The sequence below is a fragment of the Ambystoma mexicanum genome, assembly GCF_040938575.1.
Source record: "Ambystoma mexicanum isolate Mex_15411 chromosome 12 unlocalized genomic scaffold, UKY_AmexF1_1 Mex_chr12_unloc.1, whole genome shotgun sequence".
Taxonomy (NCBI): Eukaryota; Metazoa; Chordata; class Amphibia; order Caudata; family Ambystomatidae; genus Ambystoma; species Ambystoma mexicanum.
The window spans coordinates 3,852,942-3,859,638 of record NW_027182322.1 but is presented as its reverse complement, the minus strand read 5'-3'; the positions used below and the strand labels follow the sequence as shown (position 1 = coordinate 3,859,638).

The following is a 6,697-nucleotide window of genomic DNA, read 5'->3' as shown; positions in this document are numbered from 1 at the left end:
TGGCTTCATACAGGGATTTTATCTCCTCCCTGTCTCACCCTCATGCAGGGATGCATGACCAATGCTCCTTCCCTTCTCGCCCACATACATGGATGCACGTTCATGTCTCCTCGTTCTCTCGGCTTCATACAGGGATTTTATCTCCTCCCTGTCTCACCCTCAGGAAGGGATGCATGACCAATGCTCCTTCCCGTCTCGCCCGCATACATGGATGCACGTTCACGCCTCCTCCTTCTCTCGGCTTCATACGGGGATCATATCTCCTCCCTGTCTCACCCTCATGCAGGGATGCATGACCAATGCTCCTTCCTGTCTCGCCCGCATACATGGATGCACGTTCACGCCTCCTCCTTCTCTCGGCTTCATACGGGGATCATATCTCCTCAATGTCTCACCCTCACTTCCAACATGTGTAACTTCTTGTTCTCTTTGACGTCTGGGTCATGGGTGGCTACTGCACAGCTCTAGATGTCGCCCACCTGCAAGGTGCTATGGAAAGCACTTTTCCACATTGGACGTGCTATATTAACCCCCTCTCCCCAAATACAATAAAAATAAAGAAATATATGTGCTTCCATAATGTGTACCTTCTAATGTTTCATATGTGTAAGCACATTGTCCTCCTCCTGACCACATTCTAAAACTATGTGCAAATTGTTCCTTCCATAAACTGTCACTTCCTTGGCCCTTTATTTATAATGACTGTTATACTCTCTCTCTTTCCGCCACAGTATAAAAAAGCCTAGCACACCTCATGATTGGACTAAGAAATTCCTGTCATTTAGTTGGAAATGATTTTCCCATTATCCCCAAAAACTCCTCACTGTGTCTAAGAACGCTTTTTTTTACAGGACAATACAGATCAGATTGACTTGAAAGGTCCTTTCACGCGACTACAGAATGCCTCTCATGCCACTAAAAGATAAGCCAGTGCCTACAATAGCCTAGGACTAGACTATGAGTCCCAATGTAGAAAGACCACAAGTCCACAGATATGCCTGTTTATTTAAACATCTGTATTATCATCAGCGTGTGACTGTAAAGGCGGGACCTCGCGCTCTCTGTAACGCGCCCCATTGGCAACATCAGTTAAATGTCGTTGGTTCAATCCCTCGCGGATCTTGTTTTTATTCCCATTTGTAACTGGGAAATACTGTCGCTGCAATACATATGTCTTAATCAAGCTAGTGGTTATTGACGTAAATGGCAGTGTTATAATGTTTCATGTACTGCAAATGTCACCACATAATGCGCTCTTAATTAGATTTGGTTGAAATACATTACAGTCACCCGATGAAAAAGTGTGCAAAGAGCATTAAAGAAACAAAAGGTTCATAACAGTAACAGGACATATCGAATTGTTTCAGTCCTCCACAGAGATTGCCAATGTATTAATGGAAATTCTAAAATATCTGCCCAACTGCCGTGACATTGCCTCACCGCAATGCCGGTTGCTGCGGCTACAACGCAGAGTACTAACCACTATACGATCACGGCGAGCTACTTGGGCTGCTACAATGTGACGTTCCACCTCTATCATAAGCAGTACTCCATCTGTGATGTCATGACTCATGTTTGAATTAAAGGTGGGTTGTGATGTTATCCATGAGAATAAGTGGACACCTGATCCCCAGTCACTTATTTAAGATCTCAATAATCAAGTCAGAATCCAAATGAAAGTCATCAAAGTGGAGCCAATTAGAAATAATATAGTTACACAAACCTGGCAATGGTGCGGCAGCCAGGGCCGATAATGGCCCGCCAGCCTGAGAGCAGGAAAGTGTGAGAGCAGTGATGGTCTTGTGAGAGTTTACAGCTGTTATTGACCCTGTCCCCTTCCATTGCAGAGTTTTCTCCCTATAAGAAGTGCAGAGGCTCCCTCCGGGGTGCTAATAGTACATTTATTTTTTTGCGCAGGAGAAGTGCTCTTCACCAATTGCACGTGCCAAATCACCCGAAGGCCACCACCATAAAATTCAGGCATTCATGTTCATGCGTCCTCCATGTTATGTCCTTATAAAGGGATGCATGTTCATGATGACTCCATGTCACACCTGCATAAAAGGATGCATGTTCATGCCGCCTCGTTCTCTTGGCTTCATACAGGGATTTTATCTCCTCCCTGTCTCACCCTCATGCAGGGAAGCATGACCAATGCTCCTTCCCTTCTCGCCCACATACATGGATGCACGTTCATGTCTCCTCGTTCTCTCGGCTTCATACAGGGATTTTATCTCCTCCCTGTCTCACCCTCAGGAAAGGATGCATGACCAATGCTCCTTCCCGTCTCGCCCGCATACATGGATGCACGTTCACGCCTCCTCCTTCTCTCGGCTTCATACGGGGATCATATCTCCTCCCTGTCTCACCCTCATGCAGGGATGCATGACCAATGCTCCTTCCTGTCTCGCCCGCATACATGGATGCACGTTCACGCCTCCTCCTTCTCTCGGCTTCATACGGGGATCACATCTCCTCCCTGTCTCACCCTCATGCAGGGATGCATGACCAATGCTCATTCCCTTCTCGCCTGCATACATGGATGCACGTTCACGCCTCCTCCTTCTCTCGGCTTCATACAGGGATCATATCTCCTCCCTGTCTCACCCTCATGCAGGGATGCATGACCAATGCTCCTTCCTGTCTCGCCCGCATACATGGATGCACGTTCACGCCTCCTCCTTCTCTCGGCTTCATACGGGGATCATATCTCCTCCCTGTCTCACCCTCATGCAGGGATGCATGACCAATGCTCCTTCCCTTCTCGCCTGCATACATGGATGCACGTTCACGCCTCCTCCTTCTCTCGGCTTCAGACGGGGATCATATCTCCTCCCTGTCTCACCCTCATGCAGGGATGCATGACCAATGCTCCTTCCCTTCTCGCCTGCATACATGGATGCACGTTCACGCCTCCTCCTTCTCTCGGCTTCATACGGGGATCATATCTCCTCAATGTCTCACCCTCACTTCCAACATGTGTAACTTCTTGTTCTCTTTGACGTCTGGGGCATGGGTGGCTACTGCACAGCTCTAGATGTCGCCCACCTGCAAGGTGCTATGGAAAGCACTTTTCCACATTGGACGTGCTATATTAACCCCCTCTCCCCAAATACAATAAAAATAAAGAAATATATGTGCTTCCATAATGTCTACCTTCTAATGTTTCATATGTGTAAGCACATTGTCCTCCTCCTGACCACATTCTAAAACTATGTGCAAATTGTTCCTTCCATAAACTGTCACTTCCTTGGCCCTTTATTTATAATGACTGTTATACTCTCTCTCTTTCCGCCACAGTATAAAAAAGCCTAGCACACCTCATGATTGGACTAAGAAATTCCTGTCATTTAGTTGGAAATGATTTTCCCATTATCCCCAAAAACTCCTCACTGTGTCTAAGAACGCATTTTTTCACAGGACAATACAGATCAGATTGACTTGAAAGGTCCTTTCACGCGACTACAGAATGCCTCTCATTCCACTAAAAGATACGCCAGTGCCTACAATAGCCTAGGACTAGACTATGAGTCCCAATGTAGAAAGACCACAAGTCCACAGATATGCCTGTTTATTTAAACATCTGTATTATCATCAGCGTGTGACTGTAAAGGCAGGACCTCGCGCTCTCTGTAACGCGCTCCATTGGCAACATCAGTTAAATGTCGTTGGTTCAATCCCTCGCGGATGTTGTTTTTATTCCCATTTGTAACTGGGAAATACTGTCGCTGCAATACATATGTCTTAATCAAGCTAGTGGTTATTGACGTAAATGGCAGTGTTATAATGTTTCATGTACTGCAAATGTCACCACATAATGCGATCTTAATTAGATTTGGTTGAAATACATTACAGTCACCCGATGAAAAAGTGTGCAAAGAGCATTAAAGAAACAAAAGGTTCATAACAGTAACAGGACATATCGAATTGTTTCAGTCCTCCACAGAGATTGCCAATGTATTAATGGAAATTCTAAAATATCTGCCCAACTGCCGTGACATTGCCTCACCGCAATGCCGTGACTCGGATTCGAACCGAGGTTGCTGCGGCCACAACGCAGAGTACTAACCACTATACGATCACGGCGAGCTACTTGGGCTGCTACAATGTAACGTTCCACCTCTATCATAAGCTGTACTCCATCTGTGATGTCATGACTCATGTTTGAATTAAAGGTGGGTTGTGATGTTATCCATGAGAATAAGTGGACACCTGATCCCCAGTCACTTATTTAAGATCTCAATAATCAAGTCAGAATCCAAATGAAAGTCATCAAAGTGGAGCCAATTAGAAATAATATAGTTACACAAACCTGGCAATGGTGCGGAAGCCAGGGCCGATAATGGCCCGCCAGCCTGAGAGCAGGAAAGTGTGAGAGCAGTGATGGTCTTGTGAGAGTTTACAGCTGTTATTGACCCTGTCCCCTTCCATTGCAGAGTTTTCTCCCTATAAGAAGTGCAGAGGCTCCCTCCGGGGTGCTAATAGTACATTTATTTTTTTGCGCAGGAGAAGTGCTCTTCACCAATTGCACGTGCCAAATCACCCGAAGGCCACCACCATACAATTCAGGCATTCATGTTCATGCGTCCTCCATGTTATGTCCTTATAAAGGGATGCATGTTCATGATGACTCCATGTCACACCTGCATACAAGGATGCATGTTCATGCCGCCTCGTTCTCTTGGCTTCATACAGGGATTTTATCTCCTCCCTGTCTCACCCTCATGCAGGGATGCATGACCAATGCTCCTTCCCTTCTTGCCCACATACATGGATGCACGTTCATGTCTCCTCGTTCTCTCGGCTTCATACAGGGATTTTATCTCCTCCCTGTCTCACCCTCAGGAAGGGATGCATGACCAATGCTCCTTCCCGTCTCGCCCGCATACATGGATGCACGTTCACGCCTCCTCCTTCTCTCGGCTTCATACGGGGATCATATCTCCTCCCTGTCTCACCCTCATGCAGGGATGCATGACCAATGCTCCTTCCTGTCTCACCCGCACACATGGATGCACATTCACGCCTCCTCCTTCTCTCGGCTTCATACGGGGATCATATCTCCTCCCTGTCTCACCCTCATGCAGGGATGCATGACCAATGCTCATTCCCTTCTCGCCTGCATACATGGATGCACGTTCACGCCTCCTCCTTCTCTCGGCTTCATACAGGGATCATATCTCCTCCCTGTCTCACCCTCATGCAGGGATGCATGACCAATGCTCCTTCCTGTCTCGCCCGCATACATGGATGCACGTTCACGCCTCCTCCTTCTCTCGGCTTCATACGGGGATCATATCTCCTCAATGTCTCACCCTCACTTCCAACATGTGTAACTTCTTGTTCTCTTTGACGTCTGGGGCATGGGTGGCTACTGCACAGCTCTAGATGTCGCCCACCTGCAAGGTGCTATGGAAAGCACTTTTCCACATTGGACGTGCTATATTAACCCCCTCTCCCCAAATACAATAAAAATAAAGAAATATATGTGCTTCCATAATGTCTACCTTCTAATGTTTCATATGTGTAAGCACATTGTCCTCCTCCTGACCACATTCTAAAACTATGTGCAAATTGTTCCTTCCATAAACTGTCACTTCCTTGGCCCTTTATTTATAATGACTGTTATACTCTCTCTCTTTCAGCCACAGTATAAAAAAGCCTAGCACACCTCATGATTGGACTAAGAAATTCCTGTCATTTAGTTGGAAATGATTTTCCCATTATCCCCAAAAACTCCTCACTGTGTCTAAGAACACTTTTTTTCACAGGACAATACAGATCAGATTGACTTGAAAGGTCCTTTCACGCGACTACAGAATGCCTCTCATTCCACTAAAAGATACGCCAGTGCCTACAATAGCCTAGGACTAGACTATGAGTCCCAATGTAGAAAGACCACAAGTCCACAGATATGCCTGTTTATTTAAACATCTGTATTATCATCAGCGTGTGACTGTAAAGGCGGGACCTCGCGCTCTCTGTAACGCGCTCCATTGGCAACATCAGTTAAATGTCGTTGGTTCAATCCCTCGCGGATGTTGTTTTTATTCCCATTTGTAACTGGGAAATACTATCGCTGCAATACATATGTCTTAATCAAGCTAGTGGTTATTGACGTAAATTGCAGTGTTACAATGTTTCATGTACTGCAAATGTCACCACATAATGCGCTCTTAATTAGATTTGGTTGAAATACATTACAGTCACCCGATGAAAAAGTGTGCAAAGAGCATTAAAGAAACAAAAGGTTCATAACAGTAACAGGACATATCGAATTGTTTCAGTCCTCCACAGAGATTGCCAATGTATTAATGGAAATTCTAAAATATCTGCCCAACTGCCGTGACATTGCCTCACCGCAATGCCGTGACTCGGATTCGAACCGAGGTTGCTGCGGCCACAACGCAGAGTACTAACCACTATACGATCACGGCGAGCTACTTGGGCTGCTACAATGTGACGTTCCACCTCTATCATAAGCTGTACTCCATCTGTGATGTCATGACTCATGTTTGAATTAAAGGTTGGTTGTGATGTTATCCATGAGAATAAGTGGACACCTGATGCCCAGTCACTTATTTAAGATCTCAATAATCAAGTCAGAATCCAAATGAAAGTCATCAAAGTGGAGCCAATTAGAAATAATATAGTTACACAAACCTGGCAATGGTGCGGCAGCCAGGGCCGATAATGG

The 6,697-nt window shown here is 45.8% G+C and overlaps 2 non-coding genes across 2 annotated transcripts; both read right to left on the bottom strand.

The window, feature by feature from the left end:
* Positions 1 to 4,014: 4,014 nt before the first annotated feature.
* TRNAH-GUG (transfer RNA histidin (anticodon GUG)) lies at positions 4,015 to 4,086 on the bottom strand. The gene has a single exon. It is a non-coding gene; the product is annotated as a tRNA-His (tRNA).
* Positions 4,087 to 6,365: 2,279 nt separating this feature from the next.
* On the bottom strand, positions 6,366 to 6,437 carry TRNAH-GUG (transfer RNA histidin (anticodon GUG)). Its single transcript has one exon. It is a non-coding gene; the product is annotated as a tRNA-His (tRNA).
* Between the last annotated feature and the right edge of the window lie 260 nt (positions 6,438 to 6,697).